General features: G+C 39.8%; 1 long non-coding RNA gene across 1 annotated transcript in view; it reads left to right on the top strand.

Moving 5' to 3' along the window:
* Positions 1–23066, top strand: part of LOC124244245 (uncharacterized) — a 38259-nt gene extending 15193 nt beyond the window's left edge. Inside the window, exons 2-4 of the long non-coding RNA XR_006889920.1 lie at positions 19458–19570; positions 19990–20096; positions 22247–23066. This is a non-coding gene — a long non-coding RNA (uncharacterized LOC124244245). The remainder of the gene's footprint in view (positions 1–19457; positions 19571–19989; positions 20097–22246) is intronic.
* Positions 23067–25898: the final 2832 nt, after the last annotated feature.

Genomic DNA, 25898 nt, shown 5'->3' with positions numbered 1-25898 from the left:
AGTGTGAACGGAGAGTGGGGGACAAAGCTTTCCAACACAATTGCTGGTGCTGCCTAAATCGCATATTGGAGCCGCTGTCTTCTGTTTCCTTAAATGATGCTGAAAAGGTGGAGGATGTGCTTGCAAGGTTGAGCCATTATGCTTCCTTGTGTATATTTAAGTCTGAAATCTGAAACTGTATTATTGTTAATGTGAAACTGTAGCCATGAAAAGTTCAATATTTGTGGTCATTGTGTAAAAACACAATCTGCCTTAGCGTAAACTCATAAATAGTTGAAAGCGGTAAGGAACCTCACATGAAGTTTGCCTCCAAAGAGTATCATGTGTCTTACTTAGAGATTGCCTCACAAACTCTTGAGGGCCTCAGAATCATGTCGTAAAATTTCCTTTTTCCCCTAGCTCTTTTGAGGTATAATTGACAAATACTGTGTGATCTCACTTATACAGGGAATCTAAAAAAGTCAAACACAGAACCAGAGAATGGCAGTTACCGGGGGCTGGGGCATCAGGAGCATGGGGAGATGTTAGTCAAAGGGTACAAAGTTTCACTTATAAGAGGAATAAATTCTGGGAATCTAATGCACAGCAAACTGACTCTAGTTAATAATACTGTATTCTATACTTGAAATAGGCTAAGAGAGTAGATCTGAAGTGTTTTCACCAAACCTAAAAAAAGGTAACTTTGTGAGGTGATGGATGTGCTAATTAACTTGATTATGGTAATCATTTCATGATTTATACATGTATTAACCCATCACGTTGTGCACCTTAAAACAATATTCTTATTTAAAAAACTAAAGGAGCAGAAATGTACTTGAAATTGGTGTGTTACATATATAATTTATAATTTCATTCAAATAAATTGCAATATTCTACTAATCAAAATGGAAGCAGTAGTTGTTGAATATATGGTTTTTTACATGTACGTGGAGTAGCTGAAACTCAGAATTTTTGTGATGAAGCTATTAATTGAAAGTAAAAAATGCAGCATGGAAGTATTCACTCTCTCCTGCCTGCTGTCAGGTGACTTTTAGAAACTTTTAGCTATTGAAGAACTACTTTGTAAATCAGCTTAGGTGTTCTTAGGATGCTGTAGAACTTTTTGGTAAGTTAATCCTCTACATTTTAGTTGGATTTTGTCAAAATCAGTTGGAAATCTTTAATGTACAATCTTCAGTACACAAAAATAGGGCATCGAAAAGCTTCAGCTTTTGAAGTGTTTAGCAAATCGCAATTACTAAAAACAAAGCTTGCAAGCCAGAAGAGATTGAAATGCATTCCTACACAAGCAATAAACTAATAAACACTCAAACAGTGTGTAAGATACAATTTTTACATTCTCCATTTTTTTTGGAATATCTCCACATGTAGAAAGAATTTTTTGATGATGCTTCTAATTTTGATTGGATAAATTTATATTCTTTGCTAGAATGGAACATCTAGTAGCATCTTAGTTTGGCCGAATATTCAATAGAATCATAAATAGACACAACTTATTTGATGTGTTATCTTGTAAAAACATTTGTTTAAGCAAGACATTCTAAACAGAAATGAAACAGGACCCAGGAGGCTCTTCGGGCTGAGGTATTTTCACAATTTAATATGAAAAAATCAGAACTGTGGAAAACTTCCGTTTGGCAGCTTTTGCACTTGACCTTACCAGGTACGTAAACACTTGTAGAGAGAGTGTTTTCTCAGTGAAAGGTATTTTAGCCTACAGAGAAAGGGCAGTTTCAAATACATCAACCATAAAATGTAAATGTGAAGAGGATTGATGGTAATTTTATGAAAAAGTTAAAAAATAGGACCACATATACTCTTTAGAAAGATGCTAATGACTGTGCAGAGACCAACATAGCTAAGAAATGGATTAAAATTAGGAAATGATTTTTTTAAATGCTTATGCTATTTATTTATTTATTTTTCAGGAAGATTACCCCTAAGCTAACATCTGCCACCAATCCTCCTCTTTTTGCTAAGGAAGACTGGCCCTGAGCTAACATCCATGCCCATCTTCCTCTACTTTATTTGTGGGACACCTGCCACAGCATGGCTTGACAAGTGGTGCATAGGTCCACACCTGGGATCCAAACTGGTGAACGCTGGGCCGCTGAAGCGGAACACGCGACTTAACCGCTGAGCCAACAGGCTGGCCCCTTATGTTATTTTTAATATTGTTCTGGGTACAATCTAGAGGATTATTTTGATAATCAGTATAAAATGTTTTTTGTTTCAATGTACACAGATATGTGCTATTTTTATTTTTAGAAAGAATTTTATTTTTCAATAAAATTTGCATAGAACTATTATGTATGTCTACCAGTTAAATAAGAACAATTTCTTGATCAACAAATATATATTCTTTAAAATTATATTTTTACTATACTAGTAGCCTCTTTCAAGCTCCAAAGTGTCCTGGATGGTAAAATATGTTGTTATATATGGTTATCCTACCTACTTAAAGATCATCTCGCCTATAAAAGAGAAAATGCACCAGACAATTAAGAGGATGATTTTATTTAGGCTATTACAATAGGAAGAGTGTTGATTAAGAGGGATGTCTCAAAGGAAAGGGAGAAAGCCTAGATTTTATCATCTAATTTGGTAATATTCTGAGGTAGAAAAATATGCTTTGACACAATGAGAGGTAACAGCTTTTCTGAATTCTGTAAACACAGATAGACACAGATTCCTCTGGCTTCCGTTCTACAATTTCAGCCATGGATAAAGCGTGAACACAGAATTACACAACTCATTGAACCATACCAAAGAGCTGTTCTTTTCCTAGTAGCTGTGACTTCTTTATTGATTTCAGCTCAAAACAGACAAATACACAAATCAACAGAAGAGACTCATGTACCAGATTCTCTCTTGTCTTTTGGCCAATGGAGGCAAGATCTCTGTGAACCATCAGTCCACTTACAGAGATCACCAAATGGTCAGACCATAATATCAAAAGAAGCAGGCACCAGAAGAGCAGCCAGTACTCAAAGAGAATCCAGATCAAATCTTTACCAGGCTACCAGTGGTTGAATCTGTAGCACAAGCTCAGGAGTTGGACTCACCACTGGGCCCTGGGTCACCAGTCAGGTGCCCAGTGCAGAGGGCTCCGAGAGGTGTCGCTATTTAGGTAAGTTAACGGGGACCTGACAGTGAGGTCCGATCCCACCCAAGTCACAGAACCAAAACTGAACGGGACAGAATGCACCCAAAATTAAAGAGATGATTTTATTTAGACTATAGCATTAGGGAGAACTTTCATGACTATAGGATGTCTCAAAGAAGAGGAAGGGGTCTGGGGTTTTATAGAAACAAGTGCTTTTCTGAAGAATTCCAAACAAGCACTTTTCTGAAGAATTCCTTCTATAACATCCAGATAAGCAGCTTTGCAGACTATTCTTGAAGACCTGTTTTGCTGGGGAACTCCCCTCGAGACAGCTCATTTCATATTTAAACAGCATTCTTATAGAAAGTTTGAGTTGAAATCTGTATCTCTGGAGCTTCCACCCAGCTCATATTCCATTTTGGGAGGCAACTGGGCCGGATCTGATCCCTCCTTCACAAGACAGCTCTTCAGCTATTCGAGGAAATCAATCACCTCCAAAGCAAATCCTCTCCCTCCGGGCCAGACCTCTCCAGTTCCCTTCACTATTCCTCCACACTGTGCTTTCACTTGCTGTGATATAGTCTGTTTCATCCATACATTCATCTGTGTGGCAACCACCATCCCATGTGCTCGTCTAAGCACAAAGTAAAAACTGAATTACATTTTTTGGGCAAACACTTCAAATAACTTGTGAATTGGGAATTAGGTTGATTTTGATATTATTTTTTACTTCTAAATTTAATTGTGGTAAAACACCCTGTCTTAATCATGTTTAAGAGTACAGTTCGATCGTGTTAAGTTTATTCACGTTGTTGTGCAACCAATCTCTAGAACTTTTCCATCTTTCCAAACTGAAACTCTATACTCGTTGAACAGCTCCCTACCTCCCCCTCCTCCAACCCCTGGCAACCACTAGTTCTCTTTCTGTTTGTCCATATTTGACTGCTCTATGTACCTTATATAAGTGGAGTCATACAGTAATTGTCTTTTCGTGACTGGCTTATTTCACTTAGGATAATCTTCTCAAGGTTCATCTATGCTGTAGCATGTGTTAGAATTTCCTTCCTTTTTAGGGCTGAGTAATAGTCCATTGTATGTATACATCACATTTTATTTATCCATTCATCTGTCGAGGGACACTTGGGTTGCTTGCACCTTTTGGTTATTATGAATAATGCCACTAAATCTTGATATTTTAAAGAGTAATTAAAAGCCTGATTGGCTGGAAAATACCAGGAGCTTCAAGTCATACATTATGCATCATTGATTCACTTATTCAATATTTGTTGCATACTTGCTGTGGGTAAGACACTATTCAAAGCACTGTAGGAGATACAAAGACGAATTCAATGGTAAATTTTACTCTCAATGGGGTCTGTGTCTAATAAACTTGATCATATACTCTTATCCTTATTAAATTATGCTCTCCTCTAAATAAAACCTGGCCATTTTTAAGTCTTAGTGAAAGAAAGAGAAAAAAAAAAGAGAGATCAAGGGAAGCAGCTGAGATCAAAGAGAAAAGAGGAATTTCCCAAAATGACATTTGGGAGACTTCTGAGCATGCACTTTTCCCCAGATGTGTGAATCCTTGTGCTCTGCTGTCTCAGGGTGCCTTGTGGGTTTCTCAGAAAGTCCTGGCACTTTCTGAACTAGCAAATTTGAACTTGTGGATACCCTAAGCTGGAGGATGTTGATGTTATCTGTTATTAGATAATATTGATCATGTAATTGATAATAGATAACCTAAAGTCATGGCAGTGTTCTGGGGGAGTGGGAGTAATGCTAAGAAGCAGATGTCCAAGAATGCTTCTGGAAAAGTAATTTATTGAGGAACAAGCACACGTGTATGTTTGGAGTTTCCCATTTTGCACAGGCTGCTTTAAAAATCAGAGGAGACAGGGATTGCAGACATATATTTTGAAATGTTGCGTTGGTGATGACCCACTGATTCTACTGATAAATAAAGTTCCTCAATTCCAGAATCTCAGGCACATTACAGATTTTATGCATAGAGACTTGGTATTATTTTGCCTGTTTCACATTTTAAAATTGATTTTGATAATGATATGCTGCTTATTATTTACTCTTGTACTTTTGCACCAGCCCTTGGCCAGATGTGTGTCAAGTCCTGCCCCTTGGCTCAAATCCTTTTGGAAGAAGGCAGAATATAAAGGATAAACAGAAGCAAGCATTCTGTCCTGGTAACCCAAGGTCTTTCTCCAGAGTGTAGCCATGTGGCAGAGTGAGCTGCATCAGGAAAGCCACAGGACAGTGCCCAGGACATCTAACAACAAGACTCTCAGGCACAAAGCACCTTGGGGTCAACTCAGCATCCCCCTGAGTGTCTGCAAGCGCTAGGTGTGGTCTCTGCCCTCAGGGACCTTCCTGTCCAATTGGGAAAGCAGCTTTTGAAAGAACGTGAAACAATAACAAGCAATAGAGAAAAAAATTAAATGAAAAATTTTCTAATATGGGACATGACAGTTATCTTACTGGAACTGTGCTAATTTGTGGATCTTAAATTTATTCCTTCCATTGACCGACTCCACTCAGGAATCAAAATATCACGTAATTAAAATAAAGTAGCCAGGCCTGAGCACTCTTATGCAGCGCTCAAGCCAGGCTGGCCTGTGTGGAATGACATTTTATATTCTTGATAAATGATAATACTAGGTAGCACTTGTTATGAGCCCATTACAATTCTAAGGGCTTGACATGTAGTTCATTTAATCTTCACAACAACTCTAATACTGTTTTTAGCCCCAATTAAAAATGAGGAAACTGAGGCATGGAAAGTTTGAGTGACTCCACTAGGTTATTCACCGAATGAGTAGAAGAGTCCACGACTCTAAGGCCCACTCTGATAGCCGCCTCCCCGCCATTGTTACTCACAGGTGGGAGAAGCTTCCATTGCAGAGTCTTGTCTCTTAGTAATTAGCGTCTGGATTGTAAGATTTACTTATCCAGGGTGACTGGCACTCCTCGGTGCTCCTAAGACCTATGGCTCTGAGCAGTGAGAGATAACAGTGGCCCAAGAGGGCATGGGGAAGACCAACTTGGAGGCGACATTATAACATTATAAAGCAGAAGGTAATTTTGATATCAGGACATAGAAATTTAATAGATATTGGTCAATATTCAGGCAATTGTAAAATCAAAGCCAATGATCCTTTTTTCTATTTCTCAGAATATTCTTGCCTGAGATCCAGAGCAGAATCTCGGAGAAGCAGAAGAAACGGTCTCCCAGGCCAAGTTGGGGACCTGCGGACAAGCCCTTATTTAGTAACTCTCCTTCGATGCACACTCTCACTTAGGTCTCACACTGGCTGCATTTTGGCTTTATCTCCCAGCGACACACAGGAGAGGAAAACACAAATTTGCTGTTTGTGTTCCCATTAGCCTCAGGCCAAGCTCCTTGACTCCTGCTTCCCTTTTCCCAAGGCCATTGCTCTCCTCGTCTCCCTCCCCTGAGGTGTTACTGGAAAACTTTAGCTCGCCTCCTACTCTTACAGGCACTTTGAAGATAATTTATTAAAGCTAATTAAACTGAAAAGATTTACAATTCAACTCAACAAACATCAAGTTCCCACTGTATGCCAGATACTCTTCTAAACACTGGTAATGAGGGCAGAAAGATCTAGTACAGTGATGTACACTGAATATCAGCTTGATAAATATGTGTGTCATGAAGAGCACAGTCTTCGCTCTCACGAGGCTCAGCATCTGATGGGAAAGGTAGACAGTGAAGAAGACCCCTCCTGCCCAGAGTGGGAATGACTGTGGAGAGAGGGAACCGCTCTTTGCTCAGGGACAAGGCTGTGTCTGGACAAATGCCTGAATTCAGGACAAGCAGGAGCCAAGTCCGATGAACAGTTGGGGGTGAGTGTGCCTGGAATGGGGAGGCACAGAACACGTGTTGCACTCAATTTTTTCAGCAGGACTAGAGGAAAGAAAGGTCTGTGAGGGGCAGAGGGGAGAGATGAGGTGGCAGAGTCAGGCAGGGGCCAGCTAGGGTGGTCTCATTTGCAATTTATCCTGGGGAGGCTTTGAAGGCATTTAAAATAGGGGAATGAATGATCAGATTTGTGATTTGGAGCTCTCTGGTAGCTGTTCAGAAGATGGAGAAGGTGGATGCCATAGGCTGAATGTTTGTGCCCGCCCAAAATTCTTATGTTAAATCCTAATGCCAAATGTGATGGCATTAGGGGGTGGGGCCTGTGGGATTCCTGCCTGTATAAAAGAGGCCCAAGAAAGACCCCTCACCCCCGCTTCCTCCTTGTGAGGTTACGGTAAAAAGATGGCCGATTATGAACCAGAAAGTGGGCCCTCACCAGACACAGAATCTGCTGGAAACTGGATCTTGGATTTCCCAGCCTCCAGAACTGTGAGAAATAAATTTCTGTTTACAGACCACTCAATCTCTGGTGTTCTGTTATAGCAGCCAGAACACACTAAGACAGTGGATTACGAACGTGGGGGCACAGGGCAGAAAACTGGTGGTAGAGACACATTGTCAAATTGCCCAGACAAGGAGAGGGTGTGACCAAGACAGTGCTGGTGGAGACAGGGTCAGAACCCAGAGACACTGAAGTGGTAGACTTGTTGAATGATGCAAAGTGGAGGCGTGTGGGCAGAACAGAGGGCATTAGGATCACTCTGAGGTTTTTTGCTTGAACACTTGGGAAGAGAGTGACAAACATCGCTTAGACAAATTGAGTAGATAGAGGAGTAGGTTTGAGAAAATCAGATAAGTCTTATCATGCTGTGCTGAAGCATCTATGACACTTTCAAAGGAGGTGTCCTGGAGGTAATTGGATCTGCTATTTGATGATAATGAAGGTGATGAGCATGGTGATGACGATGTCATCAGGAAGTGGAAAGGCGGAGTAATCAAGTGTACTCTATTCTTTTTTTTATTGTGGTAAAATATGCATTACATAAAATTTGCTATCTTAATCACTCTCAAGTGTATATTTCCCTAATAATTAGTGATGTTGCGCATCTTTTCATATACTTCTTGGTCATTTGTATATCATCTTTGGAAAACTGTCTATCCAAATCCTTTGCCCATTTTGTTGTTGAGTTGTAGAAGTTTTTTATACATTCTGAATATTAACCCCTTATCAGATATATGAGTTGCAAATATTTTTCTCTCAATCCATCGGTTGCCTTTTCACTGTGTTGAATATATCCTTTGATGCATAGGAGTTTTTAGTTTTGATGTTGTCCAGTTTGTCCATTTTTACTTTTGTTGCCTGTGCTTTTGGTGTCATATCCAGGAAACTCTTGCCATATCCAATATAATGAAGCTTTTCCCCTATGTTTTCTCCTAAGAGTCTTATGGTTTCATATACACTTTTCTTTCTTTTTTTTTTTTAAGATTTTATTTTTTCCTTTTTCTCCCCAAAGCCCCCCCGGTACATAGTTGTATATTCTTGGTTGTGGGTCCTTCTAGTTGTGGTATGTGGGACGCCGCCTCAGCGTGGTTTGATGAGCAGTGTCATGTCCGCGCCCAGGATTCGAACCAACGAAACACTGGGCCGCCTGCAGCGGAGCGCGCGAACTTAACCACTCGGCCACGGAGCCAGCCCCTCATATACACTTTTCTTTAAGAAACTTGACTGTGTAGGAAAGGAGAAAGGAGAATCTAAAGCAAAGGGTGGATTATTTTGAGAAGAGCAGAGGAGATTCATACTTATAAGCTAAGAGGAAAGTGCCAGAATTTAGGTAGAACTTGAAATATACAACAAAGGGATTGATGAGTGGATCAAGATCTCAGAGATCATGGAGGTGTGTGTGTGGTGTGGGGGTGTGGGGGGACTGTATCCAGAGACCAGAGGAAAGGAGTCATGCAAGATATCCTGTCAGATGGCTTCCGTTTTCTCTGTGAAGCAGTCCCCATGTCATTTAACGAGAGTAAGGAAAAGCGCAATGGTGAATGGTGAAGGCTTGGAAAAAGTGCTGAGCAGACAGGAGAGGGAGCTGACCACGGGCTTGTTAGAAGAACTGTAAAGCACATTCAGTTGATGCATGTGAAGTGATGCTGATACCAACCCTATAGCTTATCATACGGTCTCTAGCAGCTCAGGTGGAGACTGGCAGCTCAGGCTGTTTGGATTGAATTCGTGTAATGGTTTTTATCTCAAACATATTTTTCATTTTTAGAAGTTTAATTTGGGTCATTTAAAATACGATTCATGTCTCCGTTTAATATGCGCATACTTTTGTCTACCTTCTTAAACATAATGTTTGAATATCCTTGTCTATTAATTCTATCATAAATGTCATTTCTGGGTCAGTTTCTGTTAACTGATTTTTTTCTCCTCATTATGGGCCGTGTTTTCCCACTTCTTTGCCTGCCTGGTAATTTTTTTATTTGATGCTAGGCATGGTGGATTTTAATTTGTTAGCGCTAGATATTTTTGAAAATTTAAAAAAATACTCTTGACTCGTGTTCTGAGATGCAGCTTAGTTACTTGGTGATACTTTGAGCTTTTGGGGCTTGCTTTTAAGCTTTACTAGGTGGAACTGAACAGCCTTTAGGGCTAATTTTTCACCACTACTGAGACAAGACCAGTCAGAGAACTCTATCCAATGCCTACGTATTACAAAGCTTTTCTACTCTAGATGGTAGGATTATGAATTATTCCTGGCCCAATATGAGTTACAAGGACTGTTCTGTCTGCTCATTTTGGTTAGTTCTCTCCCCGGCTTTGGGTAGTATCATCACATGCATGCACTGATTAATACTCAGCCGAAGACAAGGGGAACCCTCTGCTGATTTCTGGAGCACTCTTTCTTTGCGGCTGTCTCTTCTCTGCCCTGCAGACTCAAGCTTCTTGGCGTCCTAGACTCGCAACCCCATCTCCGCGATTCAAGGAGACTTCCAGATTCTGCCTGGGTTCTCCTTTCCTGAATTATAGCTGCCAGGGGGAGAGCTGGGATGATCACAGGGTCCATGCCGCTATTATCCGTTCTCTCAGGGACCATTATCCTGCATGCCTGATGTCCAATGTTTAAAAACTGTTATTTTTATATATTTTGTCTGATTGTTTAGTTGTTTAAGGTGGGAGAGTAAATCTGGATCTGGGGTCTGTCACTCCATCTGGTCTGGAAGTAGAAATTCAGTATAAGGATATTACAGAGTAACAGTTTCAAAGGGAGAAGGAGACAGCCTGGTACAAGGCACCAGTAGGTATGGAGTTTGGGCTGGTTGGGAAAAGTGATAAAGAAACAAGGGGCCCATACAAAACAACATAATTCTTCAGTGAGACGGGAGAAGAGATGTGGTAATGGAACAGGAGAACCGGAGAACTGGGATATACTTTCCAAAAATATAGGAATGGTACCTGTTTTGTTAACTGATGTATCTCCAGCATGTAGAACAATGCCTGGCACATAGCACACATCAATAAATATTTGTGGAATGAATGAATGAATGGAGAAGAGGTAATGGCCGGAGAGTAAATGTTATTAATTTAAGAGTTCAGAGTGGAGCATTTCTAGGTGATGACAAGGAGCGATATTTGGTTATGAGGATGAGTAGAAGACGTGGTGTGGAGATAAAGTTGACTGTATTGAGGACAAAGGATTATGAGGACATGGACATCTCTGAAGGAGAGAGAAGGTTTAGAAGGGGTGATGGAGAAAATGATTCTGAACATAGTGATAAAGTACTTCATTAATGTGAGCTGGTGATCCAATATCAGTAAGGAGATTTAGATAGAAAGGAAGTTACATCCCATAAAGTAGGATTCCAGAGGGAATAGTGAAGAGGTTTAGAAGTATGGATCAGGGGTGAAAAGACTCAGAGCAGTAACAGAACGGAGAGAAAACAGTTGATTGTAGGGGCTTACATTAGGAGTGGTGACCGAAGATGTTAGGGATAAAAAGTGTGATGAGATTAAATAGTTTTAAATATATTGACACAGAAAAATTAAGCATAAAAGAATGGAAAACAATATACCACATAAACGTAAGTCTAAGAAAGCTGGTGTGGCTATATTAATATCAAAGTCAACTTCAAGACAAGGAGTATTATCAGAGATAAAGAAGGTGACTTCATAAGGATAAAACAAATTTAATTTAGATATTTAAGTTTCTTCTCTTGTGACTTACATAGAGTTGAGTCTTGCTTTTCTATCACTCTGCCAATCTCTGCCTTTTCTTTGGTTTGGTTCATTTACATTTAATGTATATTGGTATAGTTGGATTTAACTCTACTATCTTGATACATGTCCAGACAAACACAGCCTCAAGTGTTAGTTTTACCAGTTCCTAGTCGCCTAACCTTGGGTAATTGACTTAACCTTTCTGACCGCTAATGTCTTCATCTGTGCAGTATAGAAAAGTGTTGCTGTGATAACTATAGACACTGAATGTAAAGCACAAGCCACATGGTAGGAGTCCGACAAATTATGGCTATTACATTAAAGTACCATTTCAGTAACTCTCTATTCTCATTTTTTATGATAAAGATCTTTAACTCTAGCCTGAAAACATAGTACAGCAGCATTCTAGACATAATTTGTAAAAAAATTTATTGAAGTGAAATTCATATAATGTAAAATTAGCCATTTTTAAATGGACAATTCAGTGGCATTTAGTACATTCATGATGTTGTGTAACCACCACCTCCATCTAACTCCAAAAACATTTTCATCACCCCAAGAGGAAAGCCTGTACCCATTAAGCAGTTGCTCCTCCTCTCTTTAGCCCCTGCCAACCACCAATCTGCATTCTATTTCTATAGATTTACCTACTCTGAATATTTCAACTAAATGGCATCATACAATATTGACTTTTTGTGTCTGGCTTCTTTCACATAGCATAAGGCTTTCAAGGTTCATCCATGTTGTAGCATGTACCAGTACTTCATTCTTTTTTATGACTGAATAATGTTCCATTGCATGGATATACCACAATTTGTTTACCCATTCATCTGTTGATGGATATTTGGGTTATTTATGGTCTTCTATAATGTGAAAGATGGGAAAACTCTCAAGAGGAAAAAATAAACAAAAAACCTAGGAAAACCACAGACTTATAAATCCTTAGAGCTTTAAGGTACTTAGAAGAACACCTAGTCTAACCACATCATTTTTCAGATGAATGAGGCCCAAGCTCACCCAGATAGTTTTCAGCAGAGCTAAGATTAGAACTTGGGGTCTATGCTCCTGGTCTTTCCACAAAGTAAATAACAGAATAAAATTATCTTAGGAAAAGCCCCTTGAATGAGTCCTATCATTCAAGGAAAACACACTAAGAGGGAAATGTCTGAATAACGGTCCTGCCAAATGTGGAAGCAACAGCAAATTCATTTCTATTTTGGACTTTGTATATCAAGACATCAAAGAATTACAATCTTGAAAATGCTTAGTTTACCCTCTTATGACTCAACTTTGTAGTTTTCCCAGAGGCAGATCCTGAGACAAAGAATTGGGTGCGAGGAGTTTATTTGAGAAAGTGTAGAGAATACTCGTAGAATAGTAGAGAAGTAATACAAAGATGGGAAGGTGGACAAAAAAGGCTCCACTGTTAAGTCTGCTGCCATAGTGGGAACTGGAGCTGAATCTTACAGGAAATGTAAAATGCAAAACACACAGAGAATTATCCCACCCAAGGGGCAAGGGAACCAGGGTATTTACACCAATTATCCAAGCATCATTAGTTGATGGCTGCTCCCAGAGGGGTTCCCTGGCACTCTACTTGGCCATGGCAGTGGGTAGAATGTCTTTTGCACTTTTGGAAAAATAATCCTAAGGCACAGAGGTGCAGATCCTGGCAATTGGAGGTCAGCCAGGACACACCACAAGGTCTGAGGGCTACAGGTAGGGCACTGACAGCATCTGCTAGAGACTTCTGCCAAGACCAAAAATGAGTAAACACAAGAATATTTGGTTACTCAGTACATCCTAGATAATTATCAAAATAGTGGGATTAGAGAAAACATTTCTCATTTTAAGATTTGTTAAATCAAACTCCATGGAAAGCTGTACCTTAACTTCTAAATTTCTTCAAAATCCCTTCAATCCTGGATCAATCTTAGAAAATATAAGTTAGTGAGTAAAAAAGACGAGGGAGCTGAAATGTTGATATTAAGAAAGAAAAAGAAAATCTATTTCAAAAGCATTTTTGCAAAAAAAAAAAAGAATTTTGCAGGTGAAATGGGTTTATTACCATTTAAATTTTTCAAAGAGCAAATAACAGGAAAAGGAAAGTTTTAATGTAGACTCCATAATGTAGCTAGGAAGAGTGTCATCAGATAAAATGAGAACCCCTGGGACCAACTGTAGGGTCTATTAAGTCTTGACCATGTTGAGAAAGATCAAGATTTCAAGGTCAAGAAAGGAAAAGAATATTCTTAATGGTTTTATTGATTGTTTTCCCTTACAGCTAGTCTTTTGTTATGCATACATCTGACAATAGGAAGCCATTATTTTCTCATAGAGTGATTTTGTGAGCTGATAAAATTAGAGGATTTTGCAGGCTGGTTACTGAACACAGGTCAGTAAGCTCAGAAATGCACACAAACCAAATGACTCTTGGCTCCGGAGGGAATCTAGAAAGTCACATGTTAGAAAGTAGGACCAAAAAATAAAAATAATTGTTACCTATGTCAGAAAAAAACCTGGTAATTTGCTGATGCACAAACACTCCTAAGGCTGGAGTGAAATTTCTCCTTCCCTTTATGAGCTTACTTCACCACAAATAAGAAATATCTGTGGTTACCAGGTGCAGGAGCTGTCAACACTAAAGTGTGTGGCATTTAGAATAGATTTGGAAAGTGACAGGAAAATTCACTGCAGGGTAGCAAGAGAGAAAAGGGCAGAGCTCACTGCCTTAGTACTTAACAGAGTATGACCTTGTCCATTGGTGCCAAAAAATGATGACAATACAAATAGGGCTTTAGGAGGAAGCAGAATGCAGTGGGGAAAGCACTAGAATAGAAATCAGGAGAATGTGTTTCGAGGTCTGGCACTGCTGGATGAGTCAATTCTCTAGGCCTCAGTTTTCTCAACTCTAAATTGATACGTATGACAGGGAGTTCCGAAGATGTATCTTCCCCATGAAGCTATGTGATTCTCAGTTGGTTCTGAAAGCTCAGACAAGCTGTTTCTGAAAAAGAGAGAGAGATTTGGTTGATTAGTTTATTAATGCATTTAAACTATCACTTACTGGAGAAGGAGGAGTTTAAAGGGCAATGTTAGTGCATATGTTAAAAGATGGAGCCATGGGGCTGGCCCTGTGGCTGAGTGGTTAAGTTCGTGTGCTCCACTGCAGGCGGCCCAGTGTTTCGTTGGTTTGAATCCTGGGCGTGGACATGGCACTGTTCATCAAAGCCATGCTGAGGCAGCGTCCCACATACCACAACTAGAAGGACCCACAATGAAGAATATACAGCTATGTACTGGGGGCTTTGGGGAGAAAAAAGGAAATAAAATAAAATCTTAAAAAAAAAAAAAAGATGGAGGCAAGAGATTCAAGGGAGATGGTGGCATAGGAGGACTCTGAACTCACCTCCTCCTATGGACATAACAATATATAACTACTATTGGAACAATTACCCCTGAAAGAGAACTGAAAACTGGATGAAAAGAACCCCCACAACAAGGGACAGTGCCGAATGAGGTGGAAGAGGCAGAAATTCCTTTCTGGAGAGGAAAAAGCCACAGATGTGCCATGGTGCTTCACAACCAGGAGCAATCTTAAGATACAAAGCTTTTCCTGGAGGAGTAGGGGATCAGTGGGAGAGCTTTGCCACAATAAGCAGCTTTTGGACTCAACACAACCAAGATGAGTGTCATAATATCTGTCTTTGCTAGTAATTAACAACAATGGAGAATACCCCCCAGAAAAGCTATCAGACATAAGAGAAAGAAAAGCCTGCTCTTGAAGGGCTCATGCACAAATTCATCTGTTTCAGAAAGCAACCTAAAATCACCAGAAAGAAAGGTACATAGTCCTTTGGTGAAAAGAGACTCACTTAATAAGCTCTGGGCACATCTTGGCAAGAGATGACACCTCCTCAGGCTAGAACCACTTCCCCATGGACCGAGACATTCATGGCAACCATTATTGTGACCTAGTACAGGTGTGCTGACACAGATGCTGGCAGATGCCATTAGAGTTCTCCCCTGACCTGTTGGTGCAGGAGTCTGCCCCACCCACTTGAGCACCTATTTAATCCAGCTCAGCCAGGGCAGGCAGCCCACCCTAGGGACTGGCTGCATCCAACAGCAAGCCCTTGGGCAACATGTGGGTCCACATAGGCAGGGTGTGTGGGACCTCTGCAGTGGGGTGAGTGGGTCTGCCTCTCCGGGGCAGGGCGAACACAAGGGGCAGGGTGTGTGCAAGGGGTGTGCCTGCATTGGTGGATTGTGTAGGGCCTCTTCAGTGGGGTAAGTGTGTCCACTTCAGTGTATTAGGACATGAGCATGGGGCAGGACTGTACTGACAGTGTGTGGGCCTACGGATGGTGGGGCTTTTCAGCTGCAGCAGACTTGTGCTTCTCAAAAAACCACATAGGAGATCGGCCCCACCTTCTAAAACCCGAAACAATTGTGTGCTGCCATGCCTGGGGCATGCCTCCACTCAGAGCAGGGTGAGTGAGGGAGCATGACTGCAAGGGCCAAGCTGAGGAGGCAGCAAAGTGGGGTCAGTTGTTCCAGAAGGAAGTTCTAAGGATGTGGAGCTGATGTCCTGTAACTGAAAAAGAAGGTTCAGGTGAGCACCATGAGTCCTCAGCACATCTAAGAAAAGGTGTTAATTCCTTTTCTTTAAAGAAAAGTTAATATTCTCTGCAGTTTGAGGATGCCAGAAATATAAAAGATTATAAGAGAATACTACAAAAAACTATATGCCAACAAACTGGATAATCTAGAAGAAATGTATAAATTCTTATAAGCATACAACCTTCCAAAACTGGACCAAGAAGAAGTAGAGAATTTGAATAGACCAGTAAGGCAATCACCAGCAAGGTGATCCAAACTGTGATCAAAAACCCCTCAAAAAATAAAAGTCCAGGACCAGATGGCTTCTCTGGTGAATTCTACCAAACATTCAAAGAAGACCTAATACCTATCCTTCTCAAACTCTTCCAAAAAATTGAAGAGGAGGGGAAGCTTCCTAACTCTTTCTACGAGGCCAAAATTACCCTGATACCAAAACCAGACAAGGACAACACAAAAAAAGAAAATTACAGGCCAATATTACTGATGAACATCAGTGCAAAAATCCTCAACAAAATACTAGCAAATCGAACACAACAATACATTAAAAAGATCATAAACCATCATCAAGTGGGATTTATTCCAGGGATACAGGGGTGGTTCAACATCTGCAAATCAATCAACGTGATACACCACATTAACAAAATGAAGAATAAAAATCACATGATCATAACAATAGATGCAGAGAAAGCATCTGACAAGATACAGCATCCATTTATGATAAAAACTGTGAAAAAAATGGGTATAGAAGGCAAGTACCTCAACATAATAAAGGCCATGTATGACAAATCTTCAGCTAATATTATACGCAAAGGAGAAAAACTGAAAGCTTTCCCTCTAAGAACAGGAACCAGACAAGGATGCCCACTTTCACCACTCCTATTTAACATAGTATTGGAAGTCCTAGCCAGAGCAATCAGGCAAGAAAAAGAAATAAAAGGGATCCAAAATGGAAAGGAAGAAGTGAAATTATCATTATTTGTAGATGACATGATTTTATATATAGATGACCCTAAAGAATCCACCAAAAAACTTTAAGAAATAATAAATGGATGTACGAAAGTTGCAGGATAAAAAATCAACATACAAAAATCAGTTGCATTTTGGTGGCAGCCCTCTGGCCTAGTGGTTAAGTTTGGCACGCTCTGCCTCAGTGGCTGAGGTTTGGCTCCCAGATGCGGACCTACCCCACTCATCAGCGGCCATGCTCTGGTGGCCACCCACATACAAAACAGAAGAAGACTGGCACAGATGTTAGCTCAGGGCAACTATTCCTCATCAAAAAAACCCAAAAAACAAACAAACAAAAAACCAGTTGTGTTTCTATACACTAACAATGAAGTAGCAGAAAGAGAAATTAAGAATGCCATCCCATTTACAATTGCAACAAAAAGATTAAAATACCTAAGAATAAATATTACCAAAGAAGTGAAAGACTGGTACTCTGAAAACTATAAAACATTACTGAAAGAAATTGAAGACACAAGGAAATGGAAAGATAGTCCAAGCTCCTGGATTGGAAGAATTAACATAGTTAAAATGCCTGTACTTCCTAAAGCAATCCACAGATTCAATGCAATCCCATCAAATTTCCTGTGATATTTTTCATAGAAATAGAACAAAGAATCCTAAAATTTATGTAGAACAACAAAAGACCCTGAAAAGTCAAAGGAATCCTGAGAAAAAAGAACACAGCTGGAGGTATCACACTCCCTGATTTCAAAATATACTACAAAGCTATAGTAACCAAAACAGCATGGTACTGGTACAAAAACAGACACACAGATCAATGGAATAGGATTGAGAGCCCAGAAATAAACTCATACATCTATGGACAGCTACTTTTTGAGAAGGGAGCCAAGAACATACAATAGAGAAAGGAAAGTTTCTTCAATAAATGGTGTTTATCGAATAATAAATGGGAAAACTGGACAGCCACATGCAAAAGAATGAAAATAGACCATTATCTTTCACCATACACAAAAATTAATTCAAAATGGATTAAAGACTTGAATATAAGACCTGAAACCATAAAACTTCTAGAGGAAAACATAAGCAGCATGCTTTTTAACATCAGTCTCAGCAGCACATTTTTAAATACCATGTCTGACAGGCAAGGGAAACAAGAAAAAACAAACAAATGGGACTACATCAAACTGAAAAGCTTGTGCACGGCAAAGGAAACCATCAACAAAATGAAAATACAATCTAATAATTGAGGGAAATATTTGCAAATCATATATCTGCTATGGGGTTAATATCCAAAATATATAAAGAACTCATACATCTCAACAACAGAAAAACCAAATAACCTGTTAAAAAATGGGCAAAAGATCTGAACAGACATTTTTCCAAAGAATATATACAGATGGCCAACAGCACATAAAAAGATGTTCAACATCACTAATTATTAGAAAAATGCAAATCAAAACTACAATGAGATATCGCCTCATGCCCGTCAGAATGGCCCTAATTAACAAGACAGGAAATACCAGGTGTTGGAGAGGATGTGGAGAAAAGGGAACATACACTCCTGGTGGGCGTGCAAACTGGTGCAGCCACCATGAAAAACAGTAGGCAGATTCCTCAAAAAGTTAAGAATAGAACTACTATAGAATCCAGCTATTTCACTGCTGGGTATTTATCCAAAGATCATGAAAACACAAATCCATAAAGATACATGCACCCCTATGTTCATTGCGGCATTATTCACAATAGCCAAGACTTGGAAGCAACTTAGGTGCCTATCAAAGGATGAATGAGAAGATGTGGTATATATACACAATGGAATACTATTCAACCATTAAAAAAAGATGAAATCTTGCCATTTGCAACAACATGGGTGGACCTTGAGGGTATTGTGCTAAGTGAAATAAGTCAGAGGGAGAAAGTCAAATACCATATGATCTCACTCATAAATAGAAGATAAAAACAATGACAAACAAACACGTAGAGACAGAGGTTGGGTTCGTGGTTACCAGAGGGGAAGGGGGGAGGGAGGAGGATGAAAAGGGTGACTGGGCACATGTGTGTAGTGATGGATGGTAATTAGTCTTCGGATGGTGAACATGATGTCATCTACATAGAAATTGAAATATAATGATGTACACCTGAAATTTATATAATGTTATAAACCAATGTTACCTTAACAAAAACAAAACAAAATAAAAAAAAATTGATGAAAGAAATTGAAGATGACATAAATGAGAAAAAAATAAAAAGATGGAGCCAGACTACCTGGGTTTAGATCCTGGCTCTAACACTGACTTACTTTATAATTCTAGGCAAATCACTCAAGTGTTCTGTGCCCAGCTTCCCTATGTATAAAAAAGGTTTAATAGTAGTCCCTACTCCAAAAGATTGTTATGAGCAACAAATGAATTAGTACATTATGACAGAAAATAATTATTACATTATGTGCTCACCAGAATGGATTGATTCTCTCTTTTTCCTGGGAACCACAGCTAGGCTACATTTCCCAGTATCCTTTGCAGTTTCTAAAGGCCATGTGACTGGGTTCTGGTCAATGGTATATGGGGAATAACTAATGTATGCTATTTTTAAATCTGGCCCATAAAGACCTCCTGTGTGGTTCTCTACGGCTCTCTTTTCTCCTGCAGAAGAACCAGCAGAGGATTCCAAGGTTCTAAGAGGTGATGGGACCACAAGACGGAAGGACCCTTTCCAGACACCTATCAGACTTCACATGAGAAAGAAAGAAACTTCTGTTGAGGTAAGTCATTGAGATTTGGAATTTACAGGCTACAGCGGCTAGTGAGTCCTCTAACATAACATGTCAAACAATTAGCAGAGTGTCTGGCACAGAATTGAGGTGTGAGTGTCAAGTAGTGTTTAGACTTACCAGAGAAGGGACCTGCTAGTGGATAGAACCACCAGGGTGTGTTTTGAAAACAGACAGTAACCTGGTGTGGCTGGAGGACAGGTTGCCTGGAGGATATTGGGCATAAATTGTGAGAAGGAAGATTGTGGTCACATCATAGAGGGCTCTGAATACCAGGCTAACGAACTTGGAGGTTATCCAATAAACAATAATGAGCTAGTAAAGGAATGAGAACTGTGCTAATGTTGCCTAGAAAAGGATGTTCAGAGCTGTAATTTTGGATTGTTTTAGTTTGGATTCCCCCAAAGCAGGCTCTGATGGAAGACTCAAAAGCAAGTACTTTACTTGGGAGGTGATCCCAGGAAGCCCACTGATGAAATGGGGAAGTGACAGTGGAAGAGAGGAACACCAATGAACGGTATGTTAATGAACTGATCACTGCTGTGGACAATGGGGGCTCAGTCCCACTGGGCACCCTTGGAGGACCATGTGGACTATGACTCAGAATTGCCTCCCATGAAGAGGGAGAAAAGGAGGGAGGTATATATCTAGAAGCAAATAAGGTCTGTCTACAAGGCATGAACTCCCTAGCACTTTCAGCCTACTCACATGCTGACAGAGCTCTCTCCCTACCCCAGACATGCCCTCCCCTGAGAGAGACAAGAGTCAGATTGGCTCATAGGGGAAGCTGGACAATGAACTTGGGATTGAATGGAGAGGATATGGGGCGGGCACTGACAATATCTGTCACAATTCAACCACACCCTCTTCTTCACCCCTCTATGTCTAGGTCCCTCCTTTCCTATGATCTATTAGCAGTTGATTGTGGGAGGAGTGTGATGATACAAGGCACAGACAAAGGCTTGGGAATCCAGTAAACCTGGCTTCTAATCATGCCTCCACCTCTAATTGACCTTGGGCAAGTTACTCACCCTCTCTAAGCCCCAGTTTCCCCATCTGTAAAATAGAGTTAAAAATATCTAACAATAAAAACTCACTAGTGGCATATATAAAGAATTAGCAATGCTAGCTCTCTTCTCCCCCCTCTACGTTCTGGAAGCTACCTTCTGTGACATAAAGGGGGAGCCTTGATGTAGAGAGGATGGGATGAGGAGATGAGGAGCGGAGAGTGCTACATGGTAGTGTGGTAACCAGATCTATTATTCTTACTTCTGGAAAGGCTGCTACTGTACAACATTCATTTATTTATTCATTCATGTGTTTGGTTTTACCATTTTTAGGGAAGGCCACGAAGCTGGGACAGGATGAAGGAGAAAGCATAGGACTAGATTAGACTTCCCAGGAGTCTGTGCGTAGACGTCAACTGCCAAGAGCTAAGCAGACCTGAATAGAGCAAGAGGTCCTGGGGCTGAAACCATTGAAATGGCTGAGACATGCTCCCTGTGATGTGACTTCACGCCCTGTGACCCACAGTATTCAATAAGACCCCAAAACTCATGCTATGCTGAGTGTAATTAGGTTTCCTGTAGAAGCCAGCAGTGAGGTGTTCAAGTCAGCTTAAGGCTGAACCAAAGTGGCCCATAAGGACTTAATTCGTGAGACAGAGGAGATTAGGGAAAAAATAAGGTCTGGGTTTGCAAAAATTATGAGGAGGATGGAAATGCAGTTACAGCTTGTGACTGTGATATTTGAATTCGTTCTCACACAGTAGATAAGTAGAGAAGTAAAACCACCTAGATGTGTGTTAGTTGGCATCCTCTGAGAAGGAGATGCCAAGACACAATGAAACATGTGAGAAATTTGTTAGAAGAAACATCAGCGACAGAAAATGAGGAGGGAGCCAGGAGAGGCTGGGAGAATCATCAGACCTGGATGCCCCAAGTGCAGGAGAGAGAGAAGGAAGGAAGACTGTGTGGGTGGAAGTGTCTTAGACAGCAGTGCAAGGAAAGTTTGGCACTGCCACCAGGAATTTCTCCAGCCAAAGTCACCTGATAGAGGATTCCCATGTCTCCTACAAATGTGCCTGCCTTGTTATCTCTGTCACAAAAAAAGGGGAGAAGAAGGTGACTATGCTTTTTACTAGTGTCACCAGATTAACACAAAAAACATCACCTAGCTGAAAATAGTGACCCAAGGAGGAATATAAAATACACATAAATGCACACAGCAACACCCCCCCCACATCTTCTTTATTTTACCCCAGTTTACACCTTCTCTGTGGTTCTGTCACACCATTGTCCCAGGCTTGTGTAATTTTCTTGATGAAAATGTTTAATAACATGCCCATGTCAATTTCCTGCTTTTGATACTGTACTATAGTTACGTAAGATGTTGTCACCGGGGGAAGCTGAGTGAAGGTATGCCTACTATTTTTGCAACTTCTTGTTATCTATAATTATTTTGAAATTAAAAGTTAAAAAAATGTTTAATACAGAACCCCAAATATGAGTAAGCCTACTGGTTTTAAGAACCCACATAATAAACAAGAAACGAAAGCCCTAATTATGCAGGAGGATGTTGAAATAAACGATTTTGAAGGAAATGATGAAAAGTGAATGCGATGCCACAAGAACAACAGGCCTAAGGGAATATGCTTTTCACCTTCAGAGACAAGACTGCAAACCTAGCAGAGCGGAGAGCTTAACATATCCTGGTTTTCCTGCTGCACGTGGGGTTGAAAAGCACGCGCAGTGGATTGAAAATCACAACTATCCTGCCAAGCGCAGCAGGCTAGCGTTTCCTGGAATCTGGTCTTATTTGGAGCCATACAAGCTGCTGCTTTCTGAAAGGAGGAAACTGAAAACAACAACAAAAGCAGAATTTCTCTTTTATTCCCGACTGGAAGAAAGAAAATCAGGACCATGAGCTATCCACCGCTGATGTCACGTTTGTCTTTATACGTGACGATTCCATTCACCACACCTCTTCTCCGTTGTGTGGAAGCTCCATCTTACCTCGTCTGCTTCCACCAAGCCAACTCCATGCCTTTTATTCAGGCAAAGGCCTATGTTTACTCAATTATTAGGAATTAAAGAGGTTTAGAACTGTGAGAACATTTTTATTGGGTCAGTTTTTTATTTTAATTAATTTTTTAAGCGTATTTCTCTTGAGACTTTGTTTTTAATGTTGTGCCTGTACCCCCGTTTCCCCCCAGGCCTGTTACTTAAATTGTACATGATCCTATAGCATGGCGATTTTTAGTAACACCTCTGCCAGGTTACTGTTTCTTGTTGTAAATTAGCATTTCCTTGGTTACTAAAATCATTCTTTCTTTTGTTTTCTGGCCACTTGTATATCTCTCTTTATATCCCTGTTGTTGTGACACGCATGTCATAACTTTCACCCATTTTTCTCTTGGCTTATTTGTCTTTTTCTAATGTGTATGAGGTTTTAAAAAATATATTCTCAACATGTTAACATATCTTACAACTGCTGCCTCTTTCCACGCCTGCTTGCTTTCACGTCGCGTGGTGCTGGGGTTATTGGGATCTGGCCAAGGGGATATTGAAGTGGGGACATATTTCATTTGGATTTAGTGGGTTGTGTTTATGTGGTTTGCAGTCACTTCCACATAGTACAGTAAAGTTATTGTGGGGACATCCTGGTGTAGGAGTGGCTTTCAGGAATACTTCTGTTTGTTGTGTCGACTGACCTACTATTGTGACACAGAGGTTTGGGGCCAGAGGTCGTACCGCGATACGAATGTGTTCTAGTTTCCCAGCACTAGAAGTATGTAAGAGAGGAGAAATAAACTTTGAAATTCACAGAGCCAGAACCTAGTCTGTGGAAAATCCTTCCAATGACCGGACAGGTAAATTATAAACGGAGGATTGGGTTCTCATTTACGCCTGGAAGTTCTTATTTGTCATAATAAATCACTAGGTCAATACACAGTCAATCACTACAAGAACTTGGATGACAAATTGGTTTATGAGTTTCTCCAGTTTAAAGAGTATTTAAGAGTAGTCACTGCAGAAGAAAATTTTACGTGTTTTGAAACTTTACTGTTCATATATTAAAGAAAGTGTATAGAGCTTTTCCTAAATTTGTCATAAATTTTACTAATTTGTGACATTATCAATATCAAATTGTAAAACAAACTTTTCTAAACTGTTAATAATAAAGAAAAATTTCAATCACCCATGCTAAAGACTGAATTATCTTTTCGCTCCCTAAAAGGAAATTACATTATTTTCATATTACAAATGAAGAGGTAATCAAAAAGTATGTATCCAAAAAGTATCAGAAAATATATTATAGGGCTATATCAGGCAGTTAATAAAAATATTGGTTTTTTTCTGTATTTTATGATGTCTATGTATTTGCATTTTTCTTAAATTTGTAATTTTTGTGGGATTTTTTACTCTAAATATTTACTTTTATAACTAATTTTTATTTATAAATTTTATTCTTTTGCTTAAAAGGGACACATCCCCCCCACCCCCAGCCCAGGTGAACTTCAAGTGCCACACAACCTAGGCCTGCCCTTGGTAATATTTTCAAAAGCTTGTAATGAAAATAAGAAGTCTCTTCTCCTATTTCCTTTCTTCTCAATCCCCAGATTTACCCATATTTTACTTATTCTGTTTCTTTAGCTGTGATTCTATTGGCGATTTTCATATTCCTAAATAATATATTAAATTGCTACTTCTTGATTTATTCAATTTTATGTATTATCTAATGGTTTCTTCCTTGACAGATGGAAATGTACTTCTCTTTACCTTACTTTTACTTCTCCTCTTTCACCTTCAGAGTACACTTTTATCACTATTTTTAGTCAAATAACCAGTATTTATGTCATAAGTCTACAAACACATACATTGCAAAGCCAAGACGTATACCATAATTACAGTTTCTTTATAGGACAGCCTTGTGTTTTTGTTGAAGTTTCAAGCTGCCTCTTCCCTTGTATAATATGCTGTCCTATATTTTCCCCAAGGCTCCACCTGGTCGTATATTTTTACATTTCCACTTTTTCCTGGTGGCCTTCCCTTTAGAGCCCTCTACCCTGCTCCAGTCTGAGTTATTGCTTCCTTGGGCCGCTTTATAGTTCGTGTCAGCACTTCCCGTCCACACTCCTCTTACTGGATGCACTTCTCCTGGGTCTCTCTCTAATTTTACTCCCTAGTTTTGCCTGAGTCCATCCTCTAGTAGCTGGGAAGTACGCTTTGTTTGTAGAAAATAATGGCTTTATTTTATACTTACAGGTTTCTCTGGGTGTTTAATTGTAGTTAGAAATAATTTTCTCTCTGTATTTTGGAAATATTTCTCCATTTTCTTATAGATCCAGACAACCTGAGAAGTCTGATGTTATTTGATACTTGTGATCTGTTCTTTCTTTAAACTTTTAGGCCTCTCCTTGTTATACCTGGCGTTGTGAAATTTCGTGATGATTTGGAATTGCATGATGAGGATATGTTATCACTGTTATGTTAGCTACTCACTGGATTCTTCCCATCTGGACATTCATGCTCTTCATTTCTGGATCTTTCTCTCTTTTATTTTCCACTCTATTTTCTCTGTTCTCTCATTCCGAAACTCACCTTCATCAGATATTGGAACTCCTGCATTCGTTCTATGTGTCTCTTAGCTTCTCTCTAATACTTTCCATTTCTTCTTCTTTCAACTTTAGTTTTCAGGGGATTTCCTAGATCTTATCTTCAAAACCTTTCACTGAAGGTTTTATTTTGATGACTGTATTTTTAATTTCTAAGAACTCTTTATTGTTCTATTATTGTTTCTTTCTCTGGCTTCCTGTTCTTATATATGGGTATAATATCTTCTAGTATCTCTTTGAGGATAGAAAAAAGATTTAAAAAATATTTCTTCTAATGTATGAATTATCTCCTTTTTGACAGGTTTATTTTTCCTCTTGGCTTATTTGAATTTCTTTCATGTTGGATCATTTCCTAAAATGTCTGACGTTCCTTGTTTTGTTGTTTGTTTCTAAGAGGAGCCCATACAATGTTGAGCGGAAGCTCTGGTGGCCTGGACCTGACTTGTTGGCTAGTGGGCTTCACTTTCAGACAACAGAGCAGAGCATTGGAGATTTCATTTGGGGCCTCTCAGAGGGCAGTATGTAGGGTTTTCCTCCTAGGCTGCCCAGTGTCTCTGAAGAAGAAACTGCTGACTTTCTGCCTGCAGGTTGGATTCCAGAGTATACAAGGAGTAAGGGAAGAACTCTGGGGGTCCATCCAGCCACACGCTATGCAGACTTTGAACCAATCTCCATGTTTTCGGTATCACATCTCACCCTGCC

Source organism: Equus quagga, chromosome 8 (genome assembly GCF_021613505.1).
Source record: "Equus quagga isolate Etosha38 chromosome 8, UCLA_HA_Equagga_1.0, whole genome shotgun sequence".
NCBI lineage: Eukaryota > Metazoa > Chordata > Mammalia > Perissodactyla > Equidae > Equus > Equus quagga.
The sequence above is the reverse complement of the archived record's forward strand: the minus strand, read 5'-3'. Positions and strand labels throughout refer to the sequence as shown.